The sequence below is a fragment of the Rhinopithecus bieti genome, unplaced genomic scaffold (assembly GCF_001698545.2).
Source record: "Rhinopithecus bieti isolate Rb0 unplaced genomic scaffold, ASM169854v2 scaffold_7683, whole genome shotgun sequence".
NCBI lineage: Eukaryota > Metazoa > Chordata > Mammalia > Primates > Cercopithecidae > Rhinopithecus > Rhinopithecus bieti.
This window is the reverse complement of record NW_016805834.1, coordinates 499,397-509,866: the sequence shown is the minus strand read 5'-3', so window position 1 is coordinate 509,866 and position 10,470 is coordinate 499,397. Positions and strand designations below refer to the sequence as shown.

The following is a 10,470-nucleotide window of genomic DNA, read 5'->3' as shown; positions in this document are numbered from 1 at the left end:
GGATCACGAGGTCAGGACATCGAGACCATCCTGGCTAACCCGGTGAAACCCCGTCTCTACTAAAAAAATACGAAAAACTAGCCGAGTGAGGTAGCGGGTGTCTGTAGTCCCAGCTACTTGGGAGGCTGAGGCAGGAGAATGGCGTGAACCTGGGAGGCGGAGCTTGCAGTGAGCTGAGATCTGGCCACTGCACTCCAGCCTGGGCCACAGAGCGAGACTCTGTCTCAAAAAAAAAAGAAAATGTGGCACATATACACCATGGAATACTATGCAGCCATAAAAAGGATGAGTTTGTTTCCTTCGTAGGGACATGGATGCAGCTGGAAACCATCATTCTCAGCAAACTATGGCAAGAGCAGAAAACCAAACACCACATATTCTCACTCATAGGTGGGAATTGAACAATGAGATTACTTGGACACAAGAAGGGGAACATCACACACTGGAGCCTACTGTGTGGAGGGGACGGGGGGAGGGATAGCATTAGGAGATATACCTAATATAAATGACGAGTTAATGGGTACAGCACACCAACATGGCACATGTATACATATGTAACAAACCTGCACATTGTGCACATGTACCCTAGAACTGAAAGTATAATAATGAAAAAAAAAAAAGAAAACTGAAAAGAGAAGACAAAGGTTACAAATGTCAGGAATGAAAGAGGGGATACTGCCACAGGCTTTAGAGGCATTAATGCAATAACAATGGAATAGTCTGAAAAAACTCTCTGATCACAAATTCAAATAACTAGATGAAATAGCTCGACCCCTTGAATGACACACATTACCCATAGGTATTCAAAAAGAAATAGGTAATCTGAACTGTCCTACATCAACGAAAGAAGTTACATTTATAGTTAAAACCCTCTCAGTAAGGAAAATTCCAGTCCCACATGACTACTGTGGCATAGCACAGACACAGACCAATAGAATAGATAGGGATTCCAGATATAGAATCACTCATATATGGCAAATTGCCTTTTGGAAAAAGTTAATTCAATGCAGAAAACATTTTTTTTTAACAAATGGCACCACAAAAACTGGATATCAACAAAGAAAATAAAACAAAGACTGAGAAAAAGAAGCAGAGAAGGACAGAAGAAAGAGAGAGGTAAAGAGAAATGGAGGAGGGCCTAGAAAAAGGAAATAAAAGTCTCAAACTACACCTTTCACCATATACAAATGTTAACTCAAAATGGACCATAGACATAGTAAAACTAAAAGATTCCAGAAGAACACATAGAAGAAAAATCTTTGCGATCTTTGATTAAGCAAAGATTTCTTGGATAAGAGAACAAAATCACAATTCACTCAAACATTGGTAAGTTGGACTTCATCAAAACTAGGAAATTTTGCTCTGAGAAAAACATTTTAAGAGTTCCAAAGAACTTTCAAAATTTATTAATAAGAAAACCAATAACCTAATTTTTTAACGTGTGTGAAGAATTCAATGGACATCTCTCACAGACAAAAAGTTAGCTATATGAAAAAATGTTTGACATCTTCAGTCACTAGGGAAATGCAAGCTAAAAGCACAACAATCTGCCATTATTGACCTATTAAAAAAAATCTAAATTTGAACAAACAAACTGGCAATAGCAAACAATAGTGAGTATGTAGAGCAATTGGAACTGCTGTACTTTACTGGTGGTAACACAAAATGATACAATGACTATAGAGAACGGTTTGGAGTTTCTTATAAAATAAAACATACTTAATATGTACCCAGTAATTTATTCCACCTGTAGGATTCCACTCAAGTTGAAATAAAAACTTACATTTATATTAAAAGCTATACATAAATATTTCTAGCACCTTTATTCATAATTCCAAAGGTAAAAACAATAAACTTCTCCCTCAACTAGGGAATCAATAAGCAAACTATGGTACATCTATACAACAGAATTCTACAAAGCTATGAAAGGAGGAGATTACTGATTTGTGAAACAACATGGATGGATCTCAAATGCATTACATCAAGTGAGAGAAGGCAGTCCCAAAAAACTATATATTGTATGATTAATTTATATTATATTCTGGAATAGGAAAAACTATAGGGGCACAATACAAATCAGTGACTACTATGGCATGAAGATTGAGGAGCAAATTGACTAGTGCACAGGGAAATTTTGAGGGGGCGACACTACTGTTCTGCGTATTGATTTTAATGGTGGTTACATGATTTTGTGAATTTCTCAGAGATCCCACAACTGTATGCTAAAAAACAGTGAGTTCTACTGTACATGAAGGATATCAAATTCTTAAAAGGAAGATATGCAAGTAACAAATAAGCATATGACAACTGATTGAACATCATTAGTCTTCAAATCATGTAAATTAAAGCCACACTGAAGCAACTTTACACACACTTGATTAGGTAAAAGTTAAAATGGACAACACTAAATTGGTTGAAAATGTGGAGCAACTGGAACTCTCAGACATTGCTGGTAGAGATAAAAAATTATTTGGCTGCTTCTTATAAAGATAATATACTTATCCTCTATCTAAACAATTACTCTCTTAACTATTTACCCAAAATAAATGAAAATATGTCCAGAGAAATTGTACAAGAATATTAATATCTGTGCATTAAAGAAGTGTTATAATGTAAATTATGGGACATTAATATAATAGATAATACTTTAATAATAAAAGGAAAATGTACCTGTAACAACATCAAGAATTTCAAACCCATCGAGGTGAGAGAAAGATGTTAGACTTAGATGGATATCCTGTATTTTTCTATTTATATGAAGTTTAAAAAAAATCCAATCTATATGGTAATTCAAAGTTTGGATGCCTGTGGAGTAGAAGTTGACTGGGAGGAGACACCAGAGGACTTTGTAGAGTGATGGAATTATTCCAGGTCTTGATTGAATTGTTATTACATGGGTGTATACATGTGTCAAAACTCATCAAATTATGCATTTCACAGTAATTAAATTTTACCTCAATTAAAAAAAGGAAAATCTTGCTTGGAAGCTTTGCAATTCTTAAAACACTTTAAGAAGCCTTCCCAGTCCACTCAGCCTGCTGCAATAAAGTGGTTGGTTCTGAAGGGCTTGCTGGGAAGGCAGTGTAAAGCTTTTTCCTGCCTGCTCATCTGACTGTAGAGGCTACCCCCAAACAATAATAGCCTCCTCTTTACTTCTGACTGCTATCCCTCATGCAACTTCTCTTACTGGCAAATTCTAACCTGGAACTACAAAGATGAAGGAATCTCACTAACAGAAAAGAGTGATCCCATATTCATGACAGACAAGTACTCCAGGTAATGTAGTACAAACGAAAGAAAATTCATTGAAGTTATTTGTGAAAAAATATGTAGCCAAAATAAGCAATCAGCTGTTCTAGGTTTTTTTTTTTTTTTTTTTCCTTTCTTTTATTAAGCAGCTTTTCTGGTATTGTTATATTCCAAGCAATTAATATTTTAGTTTTCACAATTAATTATATAATAGAAACACTTTAACTCTATTCCCTTTTGAAAGTCCACTAAAATGACAGTAAGATATCTATTTTTTAAAGTATTCAACTAGATAGATTAGAACAAGAGATGTCAACAGACTTTTGGAAGTTATAAATTGATTAGGTTAATATCAATATGAGAACAGATATAATAGAAATCTAAGTAGTTCAGGACTCAGAACATGATGCCCCCAAAATATGGCACATTGACATACTGAGTATATTTAAAACTGAAAACAAATTGAGAAAAACACAGGAGCAGAAAGGTCCCTCTCTGACCTTCTCCCACCTTTTTCCCCTGACACATGGTCATACAAGTCTCTCTTACCTTCTTGCCTTGAGAATAGGTCCTAAGATCCTCATTCCAGAGGGGTCCTGCTCTGTACCCAGAAGCCAAGAAGAATCTGAAAAAACAGGCCCTCCAAAGTTCTCTCAATTTATTATTTCTGTTTGTATTTGTTTTTATTAATTATTATTGTTTTATTAAATTTATATTAAGTTTATTATTGTCATTTTTATCATTATTTGTCTCCAATCACACTCCGCATGATTGTCCGGAACAAAACACGATTTTCCCTGAGTCTTTGAGTCTTCATTTTTGGAGCCTCTGTGTCTCATAAAACTTAAAGAAAGTGATATGCTTTTCTCTTGTTAATCTTTCTTTTGTTATGGGGTATCCCCTTAAGCCTTGTGATGGGTGAGGAAAATATATGACTTTCTTTCCCTTACATGTCTAAAAGAAACAAGTTGATGTGTACTGCAGAATTCTACAAAACTCAGAAAGTGGAAGCCCTCTCTGAAGGCAGGAGAGCAGGGGACCTGATGTTGGGAAGTCTATTTGAAAAACTGCATAGGTGGCTCACGCTTGTAATCCTAGCACTTTAGGAGGTCGAGGAGGGTGGATCACAAGGTCAGGAGATCGAGACCACCCTGGGTGAGACCCCATCCCTTCTAAAAATACAAAAAATAGCTGCGCATGGTGGCATATGACTGTAATTCCAGCTACTCAAGAGGCTGAGGCAGAAGAATCACTTGAACCAGAGAGTTGGAGGTTGCAGTGAGCTGAGATGGCGCCACTGCACTGCAGCCTGGCAACAAAGCGAGACTCTGTATCAAAGAAAAAAAAAGAAAAGCTGCATAGGAAGCCAATAGATTACTAGGGGTCCTCCCCCACTACCCTCAACTGGAAGAATACCTTCATACACTCTGGCATTAAAGATGATGTGTATTCTCTGGAGGAATGTAATAGAAAGCTCTGTACTAAGAACTGAAAGGAATAGATGGAGGCAGAGTGTTGCAGCCTAGGTCTTTGCTACTCAAAGTATGTTTCACGGACTAGTAGAATTAAGGACTCCTGGGACCTTGTTAGAAATTCAGAAACTCAAATTCTACATTAGATATCTGGAATCAGAATCTGTATTTTACTATGTATTTGTATGTCGATTAAGAAGCACTGACTATTACTAAGTGTGCAATGTCGGCCAGCACTGAGCAACGCTTGCCCTGAGCAAGTTACCTACAGATGCTGACACTTTGAGAAAATTTCTGTGCCAGAGATAGTTAGCTGCCAACAAAATTAATACTCTTCCACCACTAGAGTTGTCATTGGAAACCAGTTGCCTAGGCTGAGTCTGCATTTTCTATTTCAGTTTGTATATATAACCTTCAACTATCCTGGCCATTGTAGTTTGAACAGATGTGTGTCAGTTCCAGGACCGGGATGGAAAAAGTGGTATGTCCTCTTCTAAGTGCTCTTTCCCTTTTTGCCATACGGGTACTGAAATACCCTGTGGCCAGTAGGATTGCAAGATGAAGAAAGTCTGTTTTTGAATCTCTAAAGAGAGAACATTAATCCATTAACCAGATAAGTAAATAGTAAAATATTTCTAATGCGTTTAAGCCTTTAAACAGTTAGGATCTATTTGTTTACAAAAGCTGGCCTTGCTTTATCCAATACCGGCTCTCAAACAAATAAATGAGTATGCACCTGATCACCTCATGGTGAAGCTGAGCAATTGTTAAACTGAGTTCTATACAAAGTTTTCAATTTCCATTTAAATGTCCCACTCTCAAGTATGAATGAATAGCTAGCATGACTGAACATTTGAGGAAAGTCTCCAAAGCCTCTAAAAGGCAAGTAATAGGTATATAGAAAACCAAGCAAAGGGAAAAACAAAGGGTCATTAACACCACCAAGAAAAGCCAAAAAATTATACAGGAAAGAAAGTGCAATCAGAACATATTACAAGATTGATGTGAACAATATCTACAAAGTCACAATAATATAAACACCGGTTTGACAAATAATTGTAATATAACTATACTGGGAGAGAGAGGGAGGAGAGTGTGAGGAGCAAGGGATACAAGAGAGAAATCTTTGTCTTCAAACTAAAATTGTATTTTGGCTACATTTTTAAAAATCAAGAAATAGCAAGTATTTTATGTATGATACAGAAGTAAATACGAGAAGATGCAACGAGTTGGAAATGTCAGGCTCTGCAGATTCTGGGGTGAAGAGAGATGGAAAAGGGTGAACGTAGTTTTGAGGTTCTAAGACTTTGGGGACATTTTAACTCTCTAAATTATGTACATGAATAACAGAAAATAAAAAATAAAATAAACAATGTGAGTAACTTTTATGTAACCCAATCTATCTCATAATACTTTATTTGAGTTAGTTAATTCTACAATTCTACAATGCTTCTCATTCTACCTACCACCAAATTTTGTCAATTTGTTCAATTTGAAGATGAGGGTCTATGTTTCTTTGAAAAGCATGTTTGTTAAATTTGCAAATAAATAATTACACTAAAGACAGACATGGAACTAAGGAGCCATCCTTTATTCCATTAAAAATAATATTTTACCCTAAGTATTTTGTAAGTTGCCTCTAATATAATGCATTTGATTTTCCAGTTAAATTATTTAAAGTCTCAAATAATGAAATTGCTTTTGTTAATATACTATGACTATTATAGAAGGTAAGAGTATATCAGAAATTAAATAAGAATAAAATTTTACCATGTCAAACCCTAAAGACTGTGCCTTTAAATCATATGTGTCATTTTGAACCATTACAAATAATCTTCAGTGATGTAGCTTCAAATCAAAATTAGAAAATATTAATTACCCAAAATAGGGAACATCAGATGTAAAACACCAGTGGAGTCTCCCTCAGATTCCTTGGGAAGTTACTGCTCAATTCCTTACAAAATAGAAACTTCATCCATGCATAAATACCAAAGTCAAAGCTACATGACAGGAAAGATGACAGGAATAAATCCGTGATTGGACAGGCTGAATCAGAAGACCTCAGTCTTAAAATAGCTTAATTCCAAACTAGAAGTGAAACGTCAAGTCTAAATACTCAACATTATTGATAGATTTGTTATCAAATAGCCAATAAGTATTTAAGAAACAAATTCCTTGTGATCACTTTACATTCATGACTTAATATGTTTTCACCAAAATTATCAGCAATATGCAAAGTGATCCTACTAGTGTGGAATACAGATCTCCAAAAGATTGATGGCAACATGTGTAGTTTCATTACTGTGATTTCTGACATAGGCTATAAAAAGGAACATTATTTCTCAACTTCAGTCTGATCACAGAGGCTAAACACAGACACAGGTTCAGAGATAGAAAGCAAGCTGAGAGTGATTCACTTCACCCTTCTGTTTTTAAAGACTGCAGCTTCAAAAAACAAAGCCTTCTCATGTAGTAATTATATTTTGTCAGTTTACATAATAATATATCTTCCAGTCTATTTCTGTTTTCGAAATCACCTGGGGATCGCAAATTGTTCTTGCAATTATCTGATTTTCTGTCTAACTGGGACAGTGTTTCTCAAACTGTGAGGCTGATCACACTGAGGAGACTTCAATCTTTTCATGGGGATATGAAAATCAACCCAAAGAAGAGGGTGTTATATTTCTCTGCTCGCTAATTATTTTCACTAATGACTGAGATAGTAAAAGCATTTAATTAGGAATTTTTGATATTAATACTTTTTTAATGAAGTATATAATTTCTCTTCCGTATTGTGTCATCAAAATATATTTACATGTTTCATTTGCATTCATACATTAAAGAGTAAAACATGTGGCTGGATGCAGTGGCTCACACCTGTAATCCCAGCACTTTGGGAGGCCAAGGCAGGTAGATAGCTTGAGGCCAGGAGTTCTAGACCAGTGTGGCCAACATGGTGAAACCCTGTCTCTACCAAAAATGAAAAAATAAATAAAACTAATACAAAAATTATGAGGGCTTAGTGGCAAATGTCTGTAGTCCCAGCTACTCAGGAGGCTGAGACATGAGAATTGCTTAAACCCAGAAGGTGGAGGTTGCAGTGAGCAGAGATCACACCACTGCACTCCTGCCTAGGTGAGAGAGCGAGACTCTGTCTCGAAAGAAAAAAAAAAAGTAACAGATGTAATAATTTCAGTCATCAGCTTAGTGATTTTATTTGTATTTTAGAATAGGAAAAAATACCAAAATTTCAAGGACTGAAAAAATAAGGGTCCTACTTGTTTTTTAACGTACCATAGCATACTCAATGGAAATGTTGACAATTGTATCATTTTTGAAATATCATAATACTCCAATTTCTCTTTGACTCTATAATTAATTGTTGATCCTTCTAATTTTTGATATGCCTCTTACAAAGAGTATTAAAATATTGCAGAATATTTTCTATGTCAATAATTTTAGAATGACATCATGGAAAAGCTATTTGTTTACAGCCTAGTTCCTGATGAGACAGGGAGCACAACTGTAAATAACAGTGCCACTGAAGACGGAATTTTCCCCAAGGTCCTGTACTATGTCTGTGAGAAGCCCTCACAGCTCAATAGTTGATCTACTCTCCAGAAGAGGCATAGTCAATTCTTTACTATTTGCTAGTAGAATATACATAGATAAAAATATAAAAATTATGGTTTATCTCTACCTTATTTAACTAACCAGAAGCCTAGCTTTGTAGCCTTTTGAGCTACCTTTCCAACTTAAAAAATTCTGTTAACACAACCTTCATTCCACATTTTTATGGAATAAATATTTTTCTATTTGTTTATGCAAGATGATCTTTCTTGTTTACTCAATCTGGTCTCCAAAGATAATCAAGAAAGTAGAGAAATATAGAGATAATCATAATATAACCATTGTTGACATTTTAAAATACTTCCTAATAATTTTAACATTATATATTTTGAAAAGAAAATAATTTTATCTATAATCTTATAACCTGTTTTATATTCTGCTTAACATTATTGTCTATAAACCTTTAAAATAAATTTTTGAATATGCATGCATTTCAAAAGCATATCATGTATATCAAAGTTTTCATAGCTAGGCTGGGACAATAGTAAACAGTTAATGCAATTGGCTTACCTTATTCAAAGATATGTTAATTGAAAAGACTACTAATTAAGAGACAAAGAGCTCTGCTTATATTATGTGTCACTCTAATTACATGCATTTGTTTCTATAGAGGAAAAAACAAATAAAAAATAAGATATCGAACTAAACATAACTAAGCTGTATTCACAGACCAGGCAGAAGATATTAATAAATGAATAAAACATGTTTCATTTAATACAGTAGCAATTGGTGAGAACTATAGCAGGTGGGACAATATGTATCCTGACTATAGCCAATCAAATAGAAATTGTCAAACATGTGTTTCTAATAACCTGTCAACAGGCCTCTAGTTGATAATCTCTGGACATCTAGGGTGATGTTTTAAATTGTTCTTGAAGAGTATTTCAGAACATTAGATCTAATTGTGTATAATTATAAAAACACTATCCATAGACAAATATAAGAGTTAAATCATTTAATTTTTTGCAACACCTGTGGCTTTCATTTTCATGATCTCTCCTGTGACATCTTCTGCTTAACAAGATATGTTTATTTACACATCTGCTACATAACCATTCATAAACACTCAATAATCACCATACACTAGAAAGTTTTGTACAATCTCAAATGTTCTATATTTTTATCTCTGAGCTATGGAGCCCTGTAAGATTTAGTTTCTCCTACACATTTTCCTCAGACTGCATGTCATTTGAGTGCTATGTGCTAACATTATTCACTGCCTAGATATGCTGTTCATTTGGTTCTCACTATTAAAAGGCAATGTTATAAACTATTTCTCACCCAGAAAACACTGCCAAGGCTGTCAAACTAGCCAAGAACTGTTCCAGAGGAAAATTTATAGACTATTTAAAATTAAACCAACAAAATGACTCAATGAACAGAAGTAGGACTATGCATGTGCTTGTTAAAATAAAATAGCAACCTGAGTTTCAACTTTGTCATTTATGCATTTTAACCTAAAGTGTTAGAATATTCTAATCCACCGAAAACCTGTTTTCTAATAGAATTTACTTACATGAGTGTGTTTGATGATAACTGTGAAAAAATTCTATATATGGCATTGAATAAGAATCATAAATTTTGATATAAAGCAGACCTTGATTAAGTTCTCATTGAACCAGTTAAATAACTTCAGAAACTCTCCGGTCATATCTGAAAGATGAAAGCAGTTTCTACCAGAAATAGTTGTTTTGAGTATTTGAAATAATTATTCAGTTTTAGGCTCATTTTTGTACCTCTTGTGCTGCAAACTGGTTGTCCTTTCAGATACTATGCTTGTGTTGGTATATTAGTTCGTTCTCATGCTGCTATGAAGAAATAACGGAGACTGGGTAATTTATAAAGAGGTTCAATTGACTCACAGTTCCACATTGTTAGAGAGGTCTAGGAAATGTACAGTCATGGTGGAAACGGAAACAAACACTTCCTTCTTCACATGGTAGAAGGAGAGAGAAGTGCTGGGAAAAGGGGGAAAAGCCCCTTATAAAGCCATCAGATCTTGTGAGAACTCACTCAAAATAGCATGGGGATAACTCTCCGCCCCCATGATTCAATTATCTACCACCAGGTCCCTCCCATTACATGTGGAGATTATGGGAACTAGAATTCAAGACAAAAT

At 34.9% G+C, this 10,470-nt stretch overlaps 1 long non-coding RNA gene across 1 annotated transcript in view; it reads right to left on the bottom strand.

Annotated features, from left to right (window-relative positions):
- The window catches only part of LOC108530767 (uncharacterized), a 227,637-nt gene extending 217,629 nt beyond the window's left edge, over nucleotides 1-10,008 (bottom strand). Inside the window, exon 1 of the long non-coding RNA XR_001885947.1 lies at nucleotides 9,868-10,008. This is a non-coding gene — a long non-coding RNA (uncharacterized LOC108530767). The remainder of the gene's footprint in view (nucleotides 1-9,867) is intronic.
- Nucleotides 10,009-10,470: the final 462 nt, after the last annotated feature.